Here is a 22,993-nt window from a genome sequence, read left to right as displayed (position 1 = left end):
TTTATTCCAGTAGACCCGATCTGAAAAGCTGAAGCTTTGCCTGCTGGCACCTCAGCACAAAAAGCTGAACTTATAGGTTTAACTAGAGCTCTGCAATTGGCAGCCGGATGTAAGGCAAACATCTATACTGATTCTAAATATGCCTTCTTAACCCTGCATGCACATGGTGCTCTATGGAAAGAAAGAGGTCTAATAGGAGCCCACGGGAAGGCCTTGAAATATGGACCTGAAGTAGAAATCCTGTTGGAAGCAGTATGGGCTCCAGAACAGATTGCTGTAATGCACTGCAAAGGTCATGGACGAGGAAGGGATCCAATAACCAGAGGAAATCATGCTGCTGACAAAGCAGCCCGAGAGGCAGCCCAAAAGCCTGTGGGAGGATTTATAGTAGCCCTCATACCAGAGGTAGTTCCAGAAGAAGTTAAACCTCACTATACCCCAGAAGAGAGGAAGTGGGCTGAACAGGAAGGAGCGATTGTGAAGGACGGTTGGATGATCCTGCCGGACAATAGGATTTATGTACCTCATCACCTAGCAGGCACAATTGTAAGAAATTATCATGAATCTACTCACCTTGGCGGTACTGCAACCAGAGAGAGTCTCAGTCGGAAGTTGTATATTATTAACCTATCACAATTAGCAACTTGCATTTCACAGAAATGTGTTCTTTGTGCTAAAAACAATCCCAGGCAGGGACCGGTACAACCTCCTGGAATCCAACATGTGGGATATGTCCCCATGGAAAGCCTAATTGTGGACTTCACAGAGCTGGTCCCTTCTAAGGGATTCAAGTATCTCCTTGTGTTTGTAGATACTCTTACCGGATGGGTTGAAGCTTTTCCCACCCGAACTGAAAAGGCACGAGAGGTAACTAAGAGACTCCTCACTGAATTGATCCCGAGGTTTGGGTTACCTAGATGCATTGGAAGTGATAATGGGCCAGCGTTCATTGATCAAGTAGTACAAGAAGTATGCCGAGTCCTACAAGTGAAATGGAGACTGCATGCAGCATATAGGCCTCAAAGTTCAGGGAAAACTGAAAGAATGAATCGGACTCTGAAAACCCAATTGGCAAAATTAACCCAGGAAACAGGATTGGGATGGGTGGATGTGTTACCCATAACACTGTTTCGTGTTCGGTGTGCACCCACAAAAAGACTTAAGTTGTCACCTTTTGAGCTCCTGTATGGGAGGCCGCCCTCCTTTGTTCAGGATATTCCAGCTGACCTCAAACAAATAGGAGACCATGTGACACAGGAACAAGTGCAATCTCTCTCCCGTGTTTTTGTTTCTCTTAACAGGTGGGCCCTCGAGCGCACGCCATGCAGCATTGCCGAGCCGATTCATCAGTTCCAGGCTGGCGATAGCGTATGGGTGAAAGAGTGGAAACGAGATCCACTTGCACCTAAGTGGCGTGGACCTTACACCGTCTTGCTCTCTACTCCAACAGTGGTGAAGGTAGCTGAGGTGACCCCCTGGATTCATCACTCCCGTTTGAAAAAGTCCAAAGGCAGTTGGACGTGCAAAGGTGACCCCTCTAATCCTTTTAAACTGACTCTCTCCAAAAACCCCTGTATCTGTTGGAATTCTGCTTGGGTCAGAGGAATGTGCCACAGCGTAGGCACCGGCAGATATTCCTGTCGACCTCCCCGCGTCTCCACTCTGCTGATAAGCAGGCGAGGTCCCGGCGATTCATCTCAGATGTGTGAGAGGAACACACCGATCACCCTCTCTCCCCTTTGGTGTCCCCCAGGAGGGGAAAGAAGCAGACAGAAAACTATTTACATCCTTTATTTCTGTCTCTCATATCAGTACAGAGAAACACGTCTGCACTCGACAACAGCAAGAAGAAACTCACCCATGTACTTCCAGTACAGGTCATATGACACACACACTGAGCTAACATCCGGTGCTCAGTACAGATTGGACTGCCCCTTTGTTTCCATGGCAACAGTCACAAACATCCTGTCTGGCTTTCCAGCCACAAGCAGCTGACTGAGCTGCTGGAGCCTTTGCTTGCTGCAGCATTGGTGCTTTATGGTAACATACTCCCCCTAAAGTATCAATGCGTGCCGCGAGCAAAGCGTCATCCAGAGAAGAAAACAAACAGTTGTTATACTTATAACATTCCCCTGTTGTTTCAGTTCCACCCTTGGAACTACCCGCCACTGGTTTTACCAATGTACCTCTCTGGTTGTGTGACTTCGCATTTCCTTGGTTAACAACTCTCTGTTGTGCCTTTGTCTCTGACTCAGACACAGCTTCAATCTGTCCTTGATCGTTTACAACAGCAACATATGCAAGGTTAGCAAACTCCTTTGAATACCTCTTGGGTGGTACACCCTTCGTTGCTCTCTCAGACCTTCGTAAGATCTGCTGCTCTTTGCTGCTTTCTGGTTCAGCCTCTGAACTCTCTGGAGAACCAGTACTAAGCTTAATCAGTGGTTTATCCTCCTCTTCTGAGGGTCTAGTCATTATTTGAGATTTCCTCTCAATGACTGTGACAACTGAGCTGTCTGAGCTATCAGTGTCATCATCATCAGTACCACTGTAACCTGTGACATCAGAAAAATCATCATCATCATCATCAGAATCATCTGTGGAAAAAGTGTGAACAATCACTCTCTCCCGTTCAGGAGCACTCTCTAGAAACTTTGTGAGAATCACCTGACCAGATTCAGACAAAATTACTCTGTAGAGACCTTTTTCATAACCCACAAAGATGCCTCTGGCATTCTTTACCCCACTTGGAGCTTCTGTTCTCACATGAGACCCGAAAACCTTGAAATAGGCAACAGAAGGTTTTCTATTAAACAGCTTCTCAAAAGGAGAACATCCCAACTCTGTTGAGACTTTTCTCAACCACACATGAAGATAGGACGCTAGAGATTCGGCCCAATAATCATGTGGCAAATGTGAACTCAGCAATTGCGCATGCATCCCCTTTTGCAATTCTTTGTTCACCCTAACACAGACACATTTCTTCCACGCTTCTTCGGAAGTAGCAAGTTTGTGTCTTATCCCTTTCTCATCCAGGAACCTCTGGAAATCCTGTAAAAGAAAAACTGGCTTGTCATCTGTGAAAAGACAATCAATGTTAGCATCATGCATACTTTTAACCTTGTCACAAAACTCCTGAAACTTTTCTAAAGTTTCCTGCGGTTTCTTCATCATATAAACCCAAGAATAATTAGTGTAACAATCAACACACACAAGGTAATATTTTGCACCGCCTCTAGATGGTTCTAGGGGACCAATCACATCAGCATACACCCGCTGAAAAGCTCTGTGGACCTTCTCGGACACCTTCCTGGTGCTCATACTGGTCACACCTGCAAGAGAAATTTCGTTAGAATCAGAAGTATTACATTTCATGTAATCACTTTGATCAAAAGTCAACAAATACAGTCCATCTTTCTCTTTGGCAGTAAGAAACAGTTCTCCATCTTTGTAGATCTTGCATCTTTTAGCATCATAGTACAGTTTTAGTCCCTTCTTTGCAATCTGCGAAGCACTCAGCAGACTAAATTTCAGTTCTGGAACCAGGTAAACATCGCTTATAGTCAAGTTCAGACTCTCAAGATACACAGTCCCAATTCCGGTCGCTTCCAGTTCTTGACCGTTGGCTTGTTTCACAGTGAAGCTTTGCTTCTTCAACGTCGAAAACAGTCCTCTGTGTGGGCAGAGATGCTTCGTGGCGCCGGTATCGATTATGAATGCGTTCCCAACATCTGGCGTGGTTCCTTTCGCCATCATCGCCTTTGCAGGTTTCATCTGGCACTTGGTACGGCTTTTGCTTGACGCCTCAGGCTTCGTAGAGCTGTTCTTGGCTCCTTTTGACTGTCGCGGCTTCTTACAGTTTCGCTGTAGATGCCCAGTCTGTCCACAATTATAGCATCGGACGGCTCTCAATGCTATGGCATGCTCTCCAGTAGATTCAGCAGTGGGAAGATTTGAACTCTGTTCTTGCCTCCCTCTGTCTTTCACTTCCAGTGCAGCAAGTCTGTCGTGTTCGTTCAGGACCACAGCACACACCCTTTCCGCGGTTAGCTGAGCGGCAGGTAGGGAACCAAGCTGACTGGCAACAACCTTGTAGGTGCGGCTAAGGCTGTTTATCATCATGAAGCAAAACACTTCCTCCTGTAGACGGAAATTGCGTTCCACCATCTGTTGACGCAGGAACTTCATTTCTGTCAGGTGCGCTTGAACATCTCCATCAGGCGCTAATCTCAGATTGGTCAACTTCTCAAAATACAGCAACGCTGAAGAACCAGCATCTCTCTGATGCGTTGTACGCAGCGCGTTCCAAACCTCTTGCGCAAATTCCAAATGCTGTATATGCACAAGCTGCTCATCTGAGACACACAGAATTATAGCAGTCCTAGCCTTCACATTCTGTGACTCCCAAGCACGCGTTGGTGCTGCTGGGATGGGATTCTCAATCACCCCAAACAGTCTCTGATTCTGCAGCAGGGCCTTCATCTTTACAGACCAAGATGAATAATTGTCATTGGTCAGGAGGGGTGGAGAAGGCAAGCCTCCCCCCTTCTTAGCATCCATTTTGAGTCCTTGCATTGACTCTAAAAGACAAGCCTCTAAAATCCAATAGCTGGCTTGTTTACTCTCTTGACACCTGGCAACTCTGACACTGGCTGCGTTGGAAAGTCCCTTCCAGCAGTTCGTGAGGACCTAGTCATAACAAAACTTTGTTTACGCCTCTCTGAGGCATAGACTGACTGTCCAGCCCTCTCGAGTAGCTTTCCATTTCTCCTCTCTGAGGCACAGCCTTCTGAAGGACGTTGCTTAGCAACAGCACATTCCTTTCCTCGGACAGGAAACCACAAAAATGCCTGGTATGCAGGCCTCTTCTAAGTTGGAGTTGCTTTCCCACACTCGCTGTCCGTGAAGCAGTGAATGAATCAATCTGCATTCACACTTCTAAGCCCTTAAAAGTCTCATACCTTGAGCATCGGCTTGGCTATCAGCTTCTTCTGGTCAGCTTCTGGCTGCAGAGAATCAGCCTCTTACTTCAGGCTTCCATGGAGCAGAGGAGGACAATTCACCAGCCTCTCATGCAGATGTCCGATGGATCGAAGAAAACAGCAACCATCCTCTGCTACCACTGTTGGAATTCTGCTTGGGTCAGAGGAATGTGCCACAGCGTAGGCACCGGCAGATATTCCTGTCGACCTCCCCGCGTCTCCACTCTGCTGATAAGCAGGCGAGGTCCCGGCGATTCATCTCAGATGTGTGAGAGGAACACACCGATCACCCTCTCTCCCCTTTGGTGTCCCCCAGGAGGGGAAAGAAGCAGACAGAAAACTATTTACATCCTTTATTTCTGTCTCTCATATCAGTACAGAGAAACACGTCTGCACTCGACAACAGCAAGAAGAAACTCACCCATGTACTTCCAGTACAGGTCATATGACACACACACTGAGCTAACATCCGGTGCTCAGTACAGATTGGACTGCCCCTTTGTTTCCATGGCAACAGTCACAAACATCCTGTCTGGCTTTCCAGCCACAAGCAGCTGACTGAGCTGCTGGAGCCTTTGCTTGCTGCAGCATTGGTGCTTTATGGTAACATAATCTAGCCCTACCGGGAACGGGCTAGGTCACGGGCAACATTAGACGACCGGCCTGCTGCAGCCACAACCTGGAAGCTGGCTGACCTGCGCACGCCTGAAGCTTGAGGAGCATCTGAACCAGCGATTGTGAAAGGAAAGATTCTCTTATACAATTGATTGACTGCCCCCCCTTGTGGAACAATTATCAAGGATATTACTCATTGGGGATCCTTGGGATATATGTTTTGGTCTTGGTGGTTCCCCATTTCTGTCACTGGGGGAATTATATTGGGGCTAATATTTTTATGCTATCACAATAAGGTAATCTTTTGTGGAAGGAATGCATATACTACACATCAACATGATTTTATTATTAATCCTGATCCCTTGGGAAGGGGAAGGGTCCTTGAATCTGACCAAATTTGCTAAATATGGATTCCGCCATGACCACAATATGTGGGTAGGCTTAGCTGAGATGGTAGCCAATGTTGCAAATAGGACCAATTGCCTTGTTTGCTCTCTTGGGCCAGATGATTCAGAGGGAGGTATGCCCTTATTACCGATACCATTAAATGCCATTGGTATGGTAAGCGAAATGCCACACCAAACAGAAGTACAGAATTTCCCCGGATGGAACTCATCTAAACCACTACGAGTTATACCTGTACAAGGGGAATTCTGTGTACATAAATCATCAGAGGCAGCTGATCCTACCATGGTAGGCTCTTCTCATTGTCACTATACTTGGGATTATATTAAGAATAGTCAAACCTGGGCAAATGGTACTACCTATCGAACTCGGAATACCTTGCCCTGTGCACCTCCTTTTATTCATGCATGGAAAGTGGTATGGAACATAACTGTGACAGAGAAAGGCAATCTAACATACTGCACTGTGAACTCTCTACCCCTTTTGATATTTCGCCTTATGCACTCCACATACCAAAAACCTCAGACCCGATGGTTGTGGTGGATATGTGGAGAATGGGCATACAAGCAACTCCCTTCCAAATGGAGTGGGACTTGTTTCCTGGGATGGATATTACCACCAATGTGGATTATGCCCACTAATTCGGCCAAGCGTACACGAAGAAACGCTGATATTTCTCGTATAGCAGGAGGAAGTACCCAAAGTTGGAGCGATACTGATGATTGGCCACCAGAGCGCATTATAACCTATTATGATCCTGCCTCCTGGAATCCTGGTGAGCTCATACAAGGGGCACGGGATCCTATTTATAATCTAAACAGAATAATTCGATTGCAAGCAGTAGTGGAACTTGTAACCAATGCAACGGCCCAGAGTTTGAGACTTATTGCACAACAGCTGGATGAAAGTAGAGCCGCCATTTTGCAGCTGAAAATGGGAATGGATTATGTACTTGCCAGGCAGGGAGGCCTATGTGGAGTCTTGAACTGGACAGGGAATGCCTGTTGCTTTAACATTTCTGATAATGGTGAGGCAATCCGTGTGTTGGCCACAAAGATGGAGAGTATAGCACATGTCCCAGTACAAACATGGGAAGGATGGGATATGGGATGGCTCACCAACTGGTTACCTAATGTTGCGGGACTCAAAGGGATACTATTGTCTTGCTTGTTTTTCTTGACGGTAGTAATAATGGTTTTATGTATGGTGCCATGTATCATTTCATGTTTTAGAAGTACAATTAGCAAGATGATTTCGAATGAAACTCTACCTCATATCATGGCCCTATATAGAGCTTTACCTCAGGAATATGATGAAGGTCAAGCTATCAAGGACACTTGGGATGAAGGTCCTTGAGCTTGAAAGGGGGGAATGAGGCATCTAATCATAGCCTGCATTTTTATCAAGGCTTATAGTTTGATTAGGGTCTGTATTTTAAAATGAGCTTAAAGATTTTCAAATGTTTTATGCCAGGCAGAAGACCAACTGCCTAAGTACTTTGGCAAGATGTTTATCCTCCTGGACAAGGGGGCCCCCTGATTTATAGCAGAAAACAATTCTCAAAGTCGTAAAAAGGGAATTACAGGCTGAGACCAAGGTTACACTGACCCTACATAATTAATAGTTGGTAAACAGTAAAATAAAACCATGTGCCTTAAACTTGAGCCATATCTTCCTAAGGTTAAAGGCCAAGAGTAAATGGAAAAGAAAACAACTGGCTGAGAAGGGAAGTGTAAATAGAAGAAGAGGCTTTTATTTTGAGGCTGTAAACTGGTCCATCCTTTCCTTTGAGAAGGTTTATTCTTCTAAAAAGCTATCTATGATAATGTATGAAATATACTGGCTTAAATATAATTATGCAAAGGATCTAGAAAGAAAGAAATGTTAAATTCTTATTTCATAGAGTCATATTGCTGTAGGAGACCAGAGGGGCAAATGAGCCCAGCCCCCTGCCAGACAGGAGACGCCATCAAGCACTCCTGATATATGGTTGTCAGGCCATTGTTTAAAGACCTCCAAAAAGGAGATATTTCATTGATGATGCATGAGAATGTGAACCCAAGATCCCTGACATCTGTCTAAGATAAAAATTTAAAACTATTAACCATCTGTTTTGGAGGGCAATAAGGCAAGGAGGGCAAGAGGTGAGTTGGTAATTAAGGTTCCTTGTTGAGACAAATGTAAGATATATGACTACTTATTTGTCATTTATAGATAGAAGAATATATAGCTTTTTGTATCCCATAAAAGGCAATAGGAAATGGGTGTATCTTTTAGGATTGGTTATAGCAATCAGCCAATAGGAAATTCAACCAGGCTGATTGGACAGAGGCAGCCAAAGGAGGAGCAAGGGGGCTGGACTGAGGGAATATAAGTGCTGGCCATAATGACAGGAGACCAGGCCAGAGCTTGGTAACCATATACCACTGTGACTCTCATTTATTTGTCTGACAAATAAATTATTATTTTAATTTCTCTATTGCTGCGTTGAATATTTCATTCCAGCTAAGCGTTAACCACAAGCAGGGTGCTACACTATATTCCCTATCTTTTAAACAACCCTCGTTTGTTGCGGTTGTTGCGGCAGTTTTGCAGCTCTTAAAAGCCAGAAGGGTACTAGCAGCAGGACCAACCTACACCCCTCAGCTGTTTAGAACCTTCCTTAGGCACAATTTATGCATGATCTTTGTTTTGCAGCCTTTTCAGAGCATGAGGTTAATCCCCTGTTCTCCTTGTTTTCCTAAAGAAAATGAGATTTTCAATTTTTCTGGGGGGTTTCCAAAAATTTTTATTGATTTTCCAGCTCCGAGACAGAGCACTCTGCATTTTTTGCCATTTGGGTGCAATCAAACTGCAGATTCTGAACTACACATGGGCTGATACCCCGGGATGCACCACTGAATTGTTCTTCAAAAATCTGTGCTTTCTTATTTCTTCACCTTCTTGTTTCCTCATCGTCTTTTACAAAGGAAATGGGGCTGCTGCAGTTGGACAGTTGCCTTACTTGGTCATATGGCCCCAAATGGTTGGAGGCCCATGGTCTTAAAGCTTAAGACATGCCTGCGAGGAGGTGTGGGCCAGCTCTGACACAGAGCACGATGCATTTTCTGCCATGTGGGTGCAATCAAACTGCAGAATCTGAACTACACGTGGGCTGATACCCCGGGATGCACCACTGAATTTTTCTTCAAAAATCTGGGGGTACACCACCTAAGCTTTGAGCTACCTCTCCAATAGTGACCCATCAACACCAAACAGTTTGTCGTTGGCTTCCTTGGCATAGTTCTTTAAGTGGCAGGCTTCCTTAGCAAAGTAAACAGTAGCAAAGTAAACTGCGCTATTAACTGACAAGGCCAAGCAGGCGTTAAAGATGTCTGTGCAAATAGGCTTTATCCAGGACGCTCCTGTGCCATGGAAAAGGTCTCTGTCCAAGGAGGTCTGGTCCTCTACTGAGTGTATCTGGGAAATGTGCCTCTTCTGCCTTCTGATAGGCTACACCTGAAAAGAGCCACTTCTGCCATTGTGAAAGCTGAGCCCTCTTGAGGTGGTAGGAGGACCCATGCAGCAGGATAAAGCCCACAATAAACACCGAGAGGATCCTCTCCTGCGAGGGCTACAGTGGGAAGGGATGGAGTTCCTTCAGTGGAAGGCCTAAAAACGAAGATGAGCACCCCATAGTCAAATTTTATTAGACTTAACCATCCAGGAGTCCTTTACCTTTACCTTTAGTTCTTTGCTTCCATTTTAATGAGGGAACAGAAATATGTGAAAAGCAATGTTGTCCAATGTTATTTGATAATATGTCACACCAGGCCCATTGCTATCAATCAAATTCAATGCAACATACCAGCCAGGGAAAACATTAAGTTTAGGGAAGCTTTTAATGTTTGACGAACTATTGTATTTTAAGATTTTGTTGGAAGCCGCCTGTCAGGGAATTGGAAGCTGCCAAAGAGCCGAGGGGGGAGAGAGAGGCAATTACAGAGAGCCTAAAGAGCTCATCAGCAGTCTCTCATCCGACTCCGAGGAGGAAATAGGGAGGGGGGAGAGCCAGTGCCCGGAACTAGCTACTCACAGAAGAGAGGAAGCAGGAGGCGTGCACTGCGGAGATGGGCCTGTTGGGGGAGGAGGAGTAAGAGATCGCCAGTCGAGTCATCTGACTGAGCTAGGCATGGGCGTGCTTTTTTGAACTCTTGTAACTGCTTTGTACTTTTGGCAATAAATCTTCAGAACGGAAATGGCTGTGAGCCTGGAGCGTTATCTCTGCTAGCTTTGGCAGCATCCACTCCTTACAGCATGACTCGACTCTTCTGCTGAAAGCTAGAGAGAGGAACTAAAAGCAAAAAATGGAGAAGGAGCTTTCTGAGCTGCGTAAGTGGAATGCCGGACTGGACCTGCAGTCGCGTCTGGAGGAATGCAGGGCTGCTCAAGGTGGAGCCACAGGTGGGCTACTGGCGAGGGGCAAAGGTGCGTGGGTGGAAAAGTTTAATGGCGATCCGGAGGCTTATTGTGATTTTAAGACGGAGATGAAATATTTTTTGGAGCTTGAAGTAGCTCAGTTTGCCAACGATGCTCAGAAAGTTGCTCACATAATTAGGCTCCTGTCGGGGGTGTGTGTGTGTGAACAAAAAGTTGGGTCAGGCCGTTGATTGCCTCTAATAATGAAGCGCATCGTAGTCTGCCCAAGTTTTGGCAAGCGATGGACTTTATCTACGCAGATCAAAGTTTAATTGACAAGACGCAGGAGGAGCTTTTGGCTTTGAAGCAAGGCAAATCTACAGTGCGCAGTTACTGGTCAGAATTTGCTATGCTTGTGCACAAACTGGGATGGGATTTGGAATCAGAGCCTGTGCAAGCTTTGTTTAAGGCTGGACTGAACACCGAAGTTAAGGATGAGCTTGCTAGGGCCCCCCGTCCAAAGGATATGGATGAGTTAACGAAGGCTGCTCTTGCGGTGGGGCTGAGGCAGGAAGCCAGACTGCGGGAAAGGAAAGAGGGCAAGGGCCGGAGTTTCCATGGTAACCACATTCCTGAAATGCCGGCAGCTGCTTCCGAAGGTCAACAACAGCCGGAGCCCATGGAAATAGACTCAGCCCGTGCGCAGGAAGGTTCGAAAGCTCAACGGCCGAGTGGCAAAGAGAAGAAAGACTGGCAAGCTGCCAAGAGATGTTTTTTCTGTCAGAAAACGGGGCACTTTGCCAGAGTGTGTCCAGAGCGTCGTAACTGGCAGGGTGTGATGGCCTGGGAATCTGATTCAGAGACTGAACCGGAGGAATCCCAGCCTGCAGAGGAGTCCCCGCCTCCAAGGCCGGCTGAGCCGGGGCAGGGCCTTGAGTCTGAAGCGCCTGCACCTGTGTCGGATCCTCAGGAGCAGACACCAGATGAATCCACTCTGGCTCCGGAGGTGATTGAGGACCAATTGCCTACAGGTGCGCCTCTCCCAGCCCTGTCAGGGGAAGGTGAGCCTCCCCCTGGGTCCAGTAACCCTCCAGCCTCTCCTGAGCTGCAGAGGCTCAGGGCAGAGAGGCGGAGGGAACTGGGTTCTCTCAGGAGGAGTGCTCGCCTTAAGGCCAGGAGAGGCGGGTCACCTGTGGGCCGGGACCGCCCCTGGCCTCAGAGAAGATAAAGGCCAGGTTGCGGGAGCAACGTCGTTGGAAACCTGTTTCTGCCAGCACCCAGACCTGTTCTTCCAGAGCTCCCGACCTTGCCCGGCCCCTCGCTTTGGACCCCGCTTCGCCCTTGGGTGGACAGTCTCCAGACCCTCAACCCAGGACCGGACTCTGACCACGCCTCACTGTAACCTCCCCCTGGGACCAGCACACAGGGAATGGTTGGGGCCACCCAGCAGGCAGAGGCAGAGGAACCCCAGACTTCGGGAAACGGGGAAGCCTGGCTGGTGGTGAACCGAGGCAACAGCCAGGCGGGAGCAACAGCGAAAGTCCTCGGCTCGGACACCCCAAAGCAAGCATAATGTTGAAGGTGGTCTTAGAGCTCCCGAATGGCCACGCGGTGGAGGAGTTGGCTTTGGCTGATTCCGGAGCTTCGGCGTCATTTTTGGAGAGCCACTGTGGTGTAATGGTTAAGAGTGGTAGTCACGTAATCTGGGGAACGGGGTTCGCGTCTCCGCTCCTCCACATGCAGCTGCTGGGTGACCTTGGGCCAGTCACACTTCTCTCTGAAGTCTCTCAGCCCCACTCACCTCACAGAGTGTTTGTTGTGGGGGAGGAAGGGAAAGGAGATTGTTAGCCGCTTTGAGACTCCTGAAGGGGAGTGAAAGGCGGGATATCAAATCCAAACAACTCTTCTTCTTCAAGGAGTTTGCAGAGCAGCACCAACTGAACCTGAGGCCTTTGGATTTTCCGCTGCAAGTCACTACAATTGCTGGGAGAGAACTGTTGGGAGGTGAAGTGACCCATCAAACGCCTCCCATGAGGATGCGGGTGTCTACCCACTCCGAGGTCATCGCCTTTCACGTGGCCACATTGGCGGGTCCGCCTATCATACTGGGCATGAGCTGGTTGGCCTTGCACGATCCGGTGGTCTCCTGGCATCAACGGTCACTGATTTTTGGGTCGGCGCACTGCATGGAGAACTGCCTGGGCCTAGAGCTACCTCGACAGTCGGAGGCCGGGATGGCAGCAGCATGCAAAGCAGGGACGACCGAAATTCCTCCGTATTATCGGGACCTACAGGAGGTGTTCAGCGAGAGGGAGGCTGACACGTTGCCACCGCATCGACCGTATGATTGCCAGATCAACCGGATCCCGGGGGCCACGCTGCCGGTGGGCAAGCTCTATTCCATGTCGGAGAGAGAGATCAAGGACCTGAAGGACTTTATCGAGAAAAATCTAAAGAGAGGATTCATCAGGGAATCCAAGGCGGCAGGGGGGAGCCCAGTGTTCTTCGTGGACAAGAAATCGAAGTCGCATTTTATTAGAAACATAGTCAAATTTTATTAGACTTAACCATCCAGGAGTCCTTTAGTTCTTTGCTTCCATTTTAATGAGGGAACAGAAATATGTGAAAAGCAATGTTGTCCAGTGTTATCTGATAATATGTCACACCAGGCCCATTGCTCTGAATCAAATTCAATGCAACAAACCAGCAAGGGAAAACATTAAGTTTAAGGAAGCTTTTAATGTTTGACGAACTATTGTATTTTAAGATTTTGTTGGAAGCCACCTGTCAGGGAATTGGAAGCTGCCAAAGAGCCGAGGGGGGAGAGAGAGGCAATTACAGAGAGCCTAAAGAGCTCATCAGCAGTCTCTCATCCGACTCCGAGGAGGAAATAGGGAGGGGGGAGAGCCAGTGCCCGGAACTATGTTGGATTCCAAGCAGGAAACACCATCAGAGCACTCCTGACATATGGTTGTCAAGCCTCTGCTTAAAGACCTCCAAAGTAGGAGACTCCACCACACTCCTTGGCAGCAAATTCCACTGTCGAACAGCTCTTACTGTCAGGAAGTTCTTCCTAATGTTTAGGTGGAATCTTCTTTCTTGTAGTTTGGATCCATTACTCCGTGTCCGCTTCTCTGGAGCAGCAGAAAACAACCTTTCTCCCTCCTCTATGTGACATCCTTTTATATATTTGAACATGGCTATCATATCACCCCTTAACCTCCTCTTCTCCAGGCTAAACATGCCCAGCTCCCTTAGCCGTTCCTCATAAGGCATCATTTCCAGGCCTTTGACCATTTTGGTTGCCCTCCTCTGGACACGTTCCAGTTTGTCAGTGTCCTTCTTGAATTGTGGTGCCCAGAACTGGACACAGTACTCCAGGTGTGGTCTGACCAGAGCAGAATACAGTGGCACTATTACTTCCCTTGATCTAGATGCTATACTCCGATTGATGCAGCCCAGAATTGCATTGGCTTTTTTAGCTGCCGCGTCACACTGTTGGCTCATGTCAAGTTTGTGGTCAACCAAGACTCCTAGATCCTTTTCACATGTACTGCTCTCAAGCAGTACTAGCTCCCATGTTTTGTTCCTTTCTAAGGAATCAAGCTCAGCCTTCATGGCATTTAACCATGACTCAGCTTCCTTAGAATCCAAATCCTGGATTTCTTGGAAACTTGAAGGTTCAAATACCTTCTTGGAGCTTTTAACAGCTGCTACTGCTGTCTTAGCAAATTCATCAGCAAATCTCTTTGGAGGTCTGCCTTTTGTGGCTCTTTGTGACCTACGAATCAGCCTTAAGTCCTCAACACTTTTCTCTTCCTTCTTAGGAGAAAAGTGGCCTATTGTGAACAATGGTTCTTCCAATTCTTGATCAGAGCTTTCAGAGGGTCGCATAGAGGTTTTCGCACTCTTGAAATCCTCTGAATCATCCGATTCAGTTTCAGACTCAGAACCTTCATCAGTGGGTGTGGGTTGTTGCGGCTGCTTTTGCTGTTGCTTATCCTCAGTCTCATCACTGTCATCAGGATAACATTGGAAAATTCCCACATTCTCCCCCCACTTGGCATTGTACTCAACACTTCTTGTGAGCTTAATTGTCTTAGAGTCAGTCATCATTATTCTGTAAGAACCTTTCTGATAACCTAGAAAGATACCATGCAATCCATGCTTGCCTAACTTGGAGCTTTGTGGTGTGTGAACCCACATGTCAGAACCAAAAATTCTCATGTGTTTGATGTCCGGTTTCTTGCCAAACATCTTCTCATACGGGGTACAACCAATCGCTGAAGATAACCTGCGATTGTAACTGTAAACGAAACATGAGAGAGATTCGGCCCAATAACTCTCTGGAAGATTGGCATCATACAGCAAGGTTTTTAACCCTTGAAGCAATGTCTGATTTGCCCTTTCGCAAAGCCCATTCTGCCATGGCGAGCGAGGACTGGACAAATCGTGTTGAATTCCTTTCTCAGTCAGAAAAGCTTCAAACTGCTGAGAAGTGAATTCTCCCCCGCGATCAGTGAAAAGAGTCTTTATCTTCTTACCATGCACATTTTCCAACCAAGCACAGAATTCCTTGAACCTTGGAAAAGCCTCTGATTTCTGCTTGAGATTGTACACATAAATATACCTGGAAATGCATCAATGAGAACCATGAAGTACCTATTTCCACCCAAAGAGGGCGATAGTGGACCAACTAAATCAGCATGAACAACCTGGTATGGTTCAGTAGCTTGCCTACTAGACACCTTACCTTTCGCAGCCATTTTCACCTTGTTTGCTGCGCATGCCTTGCACTTCATGTGGTACCTGCAGGGTTTAATAGTCGTACCTTCAACCAAGGCAGGCATTTTAGATACTGCCTCAAAATGCAAATGACCAAATTTTCTGTGAAAATCATGAATACATCCTGCATGCAAACATTTGTTAGAACCTGCAATGCAACAAGTCTCATTCTGCACAACATCATCATAATACAAAACAAATAAACGACCAACATTTTCAGCATGCAATACATAATCGTTTTTCTTTGTGATGGTGCATTTCTTGTTCTTGAAGGAAACGTCAATGTTCCGTTCATTCAGCTGCATAACACTGAGTAGATTGTGTGTAGCATCTGGAACGTAAAGCACATCTTGTATCGACAAGTCCAAACTGTGAAGAACAACAGTTCCGTAGCCTTGACTGGGGATCGTGTGGTCATCCGCCTGGTGAATCGCACCTTCCTGTGGTGTAAAAGACACGAACAGTCGCTTATCGTTGCACATGTGGTGGGTAGCTGCTGAATCAACAACAAAGAAAGATCTAGACGTCTTCTGGACCTTTGCGATGTTTGGAGTGAAGCGTGAGACCATTGCCTTGTGCTGCGTTGTCCTGGAGACCGGACCTTTGCCTTTGCTTTGGCCTTTTCCACGCGATGAGCTTCCGCTGCGCTGCTCTGTCTTGGCTCTGGGATATCTGCATTCCCTCTTCATATGGCCTAGACATCCACACAAGTAGCATTTCACTGCCTTCAAAGCTTTGGCGCCATCTGGTGGTTTCACTGCACTCTGGGATGACGTCTGTGAAGACTCCTCCTTACCCATGCAGCTAGCACCCTGGCGGTCTGCTTCATTCAGAATCACGGCAGTAACATAGGCTACTGTGAGCTGAGCAGTTGGCTGAACAGCAATCTGAGTGGCAACGAACTCCCAACTTGGACCCAAAGAATGTAGTATCCTGAAGGAATACACAACCTCTGGAAAGGTGAGTCCTCTCTGTTGCAGCTCATGTCTCAGATTCTGCATTTCCATCAGATGTGTACGCACATCTCCACCTTCAGCAAGAGCCATACCATGCAGCTTGGCATAATAGTACATTGAGGAACCAGCCTCTGTCCTCAAGTGAGCTTCTCTTAAAGTGTCCCAAATTTCTCTGGCTGTGGTCTTACCACGCAACAGACAGAGCTCTTCTGGGGATACTATCAATGAAAGAGTTCCCATCGCTTTGGTATCTTTAGCTCTCCACTCGTCTGTAACTGGAGCTGGGGGGTTGTCTGTAATAACTTTATACAGACCCTCTTTCCGCAGAATAGCCTCTGCATAGAGTACCCAGTCCGCGTAGTTTTTCTTATTGAGCTTAGGAATCCCAAAAGCATCAGCCAGCTTTGCATCTGCCATCTCCACGGCGTTTAATGAAGCTGCGTCACTGCTGCTTTCAAACCTCATTCCAAAAGCAAGTTCAAAGGTACTTTCGGTTTTCAAGCCTCCCAAGCCTGTGAGCCTGTGCCTTAGAGCCTTTGCCTGTATTGCGGCAAAACGGCTTTAAAAGTTCAAAGTCCAGCCATAAAGCCATAAACTAGAAGCTGGCAGGCTGCCCGGAGCATGAGCACATACCTCTCATCAATCAACTCGACGCGCAGAGCAGATAACACCGATCCGTTTCTCTGTTCCTCTGCCGGCATTCCGACTCGGCTTCTGGAGTCCATCCTTCAGCTGACTGCGTTTATCTGGGCCCGGAACTAAAAATGTTGTAATTGCAGAGTCCTGTACACAGCGGAATGATGAGCAGTACGTGCCACATGCTTAACTTTGCTTTATTTTCTTTTTTAAAAAAAAATATTGGTTTTACAAAGTTTTTATAAACAATACAAACAAATAAAGAAACAAACAAACATGTATAATTTCATCTCCTTTTTTCATAAACCTCACTTCTCTGACTCCCCCAAACCTCCCCTTTCTACATCCCAATTTCCAAAATTGTTTCAGCAAATCCTAAACTTAATTTTATCAAATTTGTCTCTTATTTGTTCTTTTCTTTTACTTAATCTTTTGTCGCTGTAATCTCCTTTTCTTACTAAAAACCTCAACATTTTAGCATTCATTAATTTTGCAGTATTTCTTGAGATAAGTTTTAAATTTCTTCCAATCTTCATCCGCCGTCTCTTTCCCCTGTTCACGGATTCTGTCGGTCATTTCAGCCAATGTCATATAGTCTATTACCTTCATCTGCCATTCTTCCAGAGTGGGTAGATCTTGAGTCTTCCAATGCTTTGCGATAAGTATTCTTGCTGCTGTAGTAGCGTACATAAAAAAAGTTCTATCTTTCTTCGACACCAATTGGTTAACAATGCCCAAGAGAAAGGCCTCTGGTTTCTTAGGGAAAGTACATTTTAGTACCTTTTTCATTTCATTATATATCATTTCCCAGAAAGCCTTAATCTTCGGGCACGTCCACCAAAGGTGGTAGAAAGTACCTTCAGTTTCTTTACACTTCCAACACTTATTGTCAGGCAAAAGATAGATTTTTGCTAGCTTGACTGTGGTCATGTACCACCTGTAGATCATTTTCATAATATTTTCCTTTAAGGCATTACATGCCATAAATTTTAGGCTTCCGGAGGCGGCGCGAAACAGCAATGGCGGTCCTCTTCAGGCTCTGAAGAGGGGCTCCACGGAAAAGGGTCGTGCGCTGCGGCACAGCGACGACCCATTAAGAAAAACCACGGGCAGAGCGAGCCCGTGGCCGTGGGACTCGGCGGGCACCAGAAGCGACCCCAGAAACGGAGAAGGAACCCCATAAGGGGCTCCGGAACGTGGAAGGGGGAGCGGTGCGGTGAGTTCATCGCTCTTTCTGCGGAAGCGAAGCCGTGCGGCTGCTGCTGATGAGCGCTGACCTTTCTTCTTGAAACATCAGACTTCAAACTACATACTCGTGAGTAAGGATTAAATTTTCGGGACTAAAAGATCTAAAATTTGGCTGAAAACGGGAGACGCAAAACAGGAAGTCCGTCTTCCGACCGTGCTTTAAAGATCAAAAGCAAAGACTTTGACAAGCGGGAAGCGCTTTAAAAGGGATTACAAAGTTGGGACTATCGTGTATTGACGGAATTGGCTTTTAAGGGGTAAAAAAGAGGCATCTGTTTTTAAGCTTACGGGATTTTAAATGGGACTTTCCTCCCTTTTGTGGATTACAAAGGATTAAGAAACCAAGCCTCGGACTGCCAGGAGATAAAAGAACTGTCAAATTGCGGAAACTGTATCTAAAATTGAAATTGTTACATTTGAGCGTTGCTGACAAGATACAATCAGGGAAACTGTTTCTTGCACCTCTTTTGTGAGACTTTGTTTTAACTGGGGAAGAGCTCTGCACGTTAAAAGAGTGATTGAAGGACTTTTTGTAAACTGTTTGGGACTTCAGGAACTTTAATGGCGGATAAAATCCTTTCTTTCTTGTGAGCTACAGTGGTACTCCCCCTAGTGGATTCTGGATTTTTAATTGTCTGGGAACAACATTTTATTTTGACTCTCTGCTGCTTTGTTATTTACACTTTGGAACTGTTTTTCCCATGGGACAGTATATAATTTGACCTTGACACATAGACAGGTGTGGAATGAGTGGCCCAGCGAAAACAAGATCTGCAAAAACGAAAGCAAAACAAGCCCAACTTGTTCAAACAACTTTGACTTCCCAGTCACGTAGATCATCCGTCCCAGCTGTTTTGGGAGTACAAGAGGGGGAAGTTGAGCAGCCAGCATCAGAGGACATGGCTACAGGAGGATCTGAAACCTTTTTAAAACAAATCTTGGAACAATTGGCAATCTTGAACCAGAAGGTGGATGACCAATCGACAAAAATTGATCAAGCTACAACCTCTATTAGTAAACTAACTGACCAAGTTGCTCAACATACACAAGTAATTGGGAACCTTAAGGAAGCAACTGTAGAAAATCGTAAACTGGCTGAGGAAGCCAACCAAAAAGCAGAACAAGTAAATCAGAAGGTTGAGGCAATAAAAGGGGAGGTAAGGCCGTTACACAAGCAGATCAGTGAACAGCAGGCCTACCTGTCTATGGTGGAGCTGAGAAATCGGGAAAACAATCTGAGATTGAGAGCTATTCCAGAACTTGAACAGGAAGATCTGACTGGCTACCTGACAGCGGAATTTTCAAAGTTCTGGGGTATAGAAGAAGACAAAGACTTTAAAATTACAACTGCGTTCAGACTGGGAAGAGTCGTGAGGAGGGACAGATCCAGAGACTGTTTGATTATCCTGAGATCCAAGCAGGAGAGAGACAAGATATTAGGCCTTCATTTTAAGAAATCACTGGTTATTCAAGGCAAAAGAGCAGAAATTTACAGAGACATACCAAAACAACTTTTGGACCTTAGAGCTACATACTCAGACTTAGCAAGATTACTGAGAGGCAACTCAATTCCTTATAGGTGGGAGTTCCCTCAAGGATTATCCTTTAACTTCACAGGAAAGAAAGTTAAAATTAAAACAACAGAAGACAATCAGAAGTTCCTGAACGACCACGGAGAGGATCTCCAAAAGGGAGCAGCAGCAGCTTGGCCACTGCCACCGCCTGGAATTGTACCGACACCTACACCCTCGGGATCAGAGGAAAAGGAAGAGACGACACTATAAGACCAACAGATTGATCCAGGATGTCTCTGCAGCTACTCAGTTGGAACATTAATGGTGGGAATTCTCCGGAAAAAAGAAGAAGAATCTTTCATATATTGAAAAAAGAACAATTGGACATTATTTGCTTGCAGGAAACTCATGTGACTAGGCTCCACAGGAAAGTATTAATTAACAAAAGACTAGGCCAAGAATTTATTTCATCGGATAGAGTCAAGAAAAGAGGAGTGGTGATCTACGCAAAGGAGAGCCTGTCACCAAAATTTTTATTTAAAGATGAGCAAGGAAGAATTGTAGCTATTGAAATACAGACACAAGGAGAAAAATTTTTGATATTAGGAATTTATGCACCAAATGAGGGGAAATCAGACTTTTACAAGAAGCTGCATGAGATAATGCTGGACTATCTGGACTATACCAACATCATTATGATGGCAGACATGAATGGTGTGGTCTCTACAAACATGGATAAGTCACAAAACCAAAACTTAACAAAAGATGGTAGACTACCTAAGACTTTTTTTGAACTAACTGACAATATGGATTTGATTGATATATGGAGGACAAAGAACCCCTTAGGTAAAGAAGGAACCTTCTTTTCTGAGGCCCATTTGTCATGGACAAGAATCGACCAAATATGGACAACTAGAGGGCTGGCACCTAAGATTAGAAAAGTGGAAATCTGCCCTAAAACCTGCTCCGACCACAACGCCTTGAAAGTGGAATTGAGACTTACTCCAATCGGTTCCTTCAGATGGAAAATGAATGACACCCTACTAAGAGATCAGGAGATTGTGAAGAAGGCCCCAAAAACTTTAAAAGACTATTTTGAAATAAATTTGAACACCCCGGTGGAAAAGAGAACAATCTGGGACGCGAGTAAAGCAGTTATGAGAGGGTTTCTGATACAACAGAATACGATTAAGAAAAGACTCTGGAATGAAAAAAAAGATAAGATCTTAGAGAAGATAAGAGAAGGGGAGAAAAAACTGAGATCAAAACCAAAGTCGAAGGAGGTTCTCAGAGAAATTAAGTTCCATCAAGCACAATATGCGAAACTGATAAATCAAGAAGTTGAATGGAAAATTAAACAAATGAAACAAAGATCATTTGAATCAGCGAATAAGTGTGGGAAACTGCTAGCATGGCAGTTGAAAAAGAGACAAAAATTGAATACGGTTACAAACCTAGAGATTGAAGGGAGAAATATCCAGAAACCAGAGGAAATTAGAAAGTGCTTCCAGAGATATTTTTAAAAACTTTATACGCAAGGGCCGCAGGAAGAGACTGAGATAGACCAATTTCTAAAAATTAATGGATTACCAAAATTAGCCCAGGAAAAGAGATCAATCCTGAATTATAAGATAACACAACAAGAAATTGAGGATGCCATTCAGAATATGCAACTAGGCAAATCTCCAGGACCAGATGGACTTACCTCCAAATATTATAAGACATTGAAAGACTTCTTGATAAATGGAATAGAGGCTATATACTCAGAGCAAAAAGCTAAACTGATAGTGAACAATGTGGTGACAGAAGAGTTCAAAATTGAAAAGGGAACACGACAGGGGTGCCCCCTATCCCCTCTTTTATTTATCTCAGTCCTGGAGGTGCTTTTGAACATGATTAGGGAGGACCGGTTGGTGCAAGGAATACAGGTCGGAGTGAAACAATATAAACTGAAAGCTTTTGCAGATGATTTGGTTTTAACATTACAGGAGCCAGAATCTAGTACAAAAAGAGTTTTAGAACTGATTCATGAGTTTGGTCGGGTGGCAGGATTTAAGCTGAACAAGCAAAAAACCAAGGTTTTGGGGAAAAACTTGACACATTTAGAAACAGATGGGTTTCAGAAGGAGACAGAGTTAAATGTGGTTAAAAAAGTGAAATACCTAGGGGTCAATTTGTCTTCCAAAAATTTGAATTTATTCAAAGATAACTATGAAAAATGTTGGTCAGAAGTTAAAAAGGATTTAGAAATTTGGTCAAGATTAAAACTTTCCTTGTTGGGTAGAATTGCAGCTATAAAAATGAATGTATTGCCAAAGATGTTGTTTTTGTTTCAAACCCTACAGATTGTGGACAGAGTGGAATGTTTTGGAAAATGGCAGAAGGATATTTCTAAGTTTGTCTGGCAAACATAATGTTGTGTCAGCAAACATAATGTTGTGACCAATATCCTGTGCCCACTTAATCATAGCTGATTTAACTGTTTCGTCTTGTGTATTCCACTTCAGCAACAAGTTATACATTCTTGACAAATTCTTAACATTGGGTTCTAACAGTTCTGTTTCTAATTTTGATTTCTCCACCTGGAAGCCAATTTTCCTGTCTTGTTTGTATACCTCCATTATTTGGAAATAATGGAGCCAATCTCGTACCTTTGTTTTTAATTTCTCATGACTCTGTAATTTCAGTTTATCTCCTTCTTGTTACAAAATATCCCAATACTTTGGCCACTTGGCCTCCATATTGAGTTTTTTCACCGCTTTAGCCTCCAAAGGTGACAACCATCTAGGAGTTTTGTTTTCCAACAAATCCTTATATCTAGTCCAAACATTATATAGTGCTTTTCTGACAATATGATTTTTAAAGGCCTTATGCACTTTAGCTTTATCATACCATAAATATGCATGCCATCCAAATACATTATTAAAACCTTCTAAATCCAAGATATCTGTATTCTCGAGGAGCATTCACTCTTTCATCCAGCAGAACGCTGCTGCTTCATAGTACAGTTTTAAGTCCGGCAGGGCAAATCCCCCTCTTTCCTTTGCATCCGTTAATATCTTAAATTTAATTCTGGGCTTTTTGCCCTGCCAGACAAATTTCGAAATATCCTTCTGCCACCACTTGAAACAGTCCATCCTGTCAAGAATTTGCAATGTTTGAAATAAAAATAACATTCTAGGCAATACATTCATCTTTATAGCTGCAATTTGGCCCAACATTGAAAGCTTCAAATTTGACCATGTTTCCATATCCTTTTAAAACTTCTGACCAACATTTCTCATAATTGTCTTTAAATAAATTCAAATTCTTAGATGTCATATGAACCCCTAAATATTTCACATTCTTAACCACCGTCAAACCTGTTTCATTCTGGAACTTCTCCCTTTCCATGACTGATAATTTTTTTTCCAAAACCTTAGTCTTTTGTTTGTTCAGTTTAAATCCAGCCACT

Source organism: Podarcis bocagei (assembly GCF_964188305.1).
Source record: "Podarcis bocagei genome assembly, chromosome: W".
Taxonomy (NCBI): domain Eukaryota; kingdom Metazoa; phylum Chordata; class Lepidosauria; order Squamata; family Lacertidae; genus Podarcis; species Podarcis bocagei.
The sequence above is the reverse complement of the archived record's forward strand: the minus strand, read 5'-3'. Positions refer to the sequence as shown.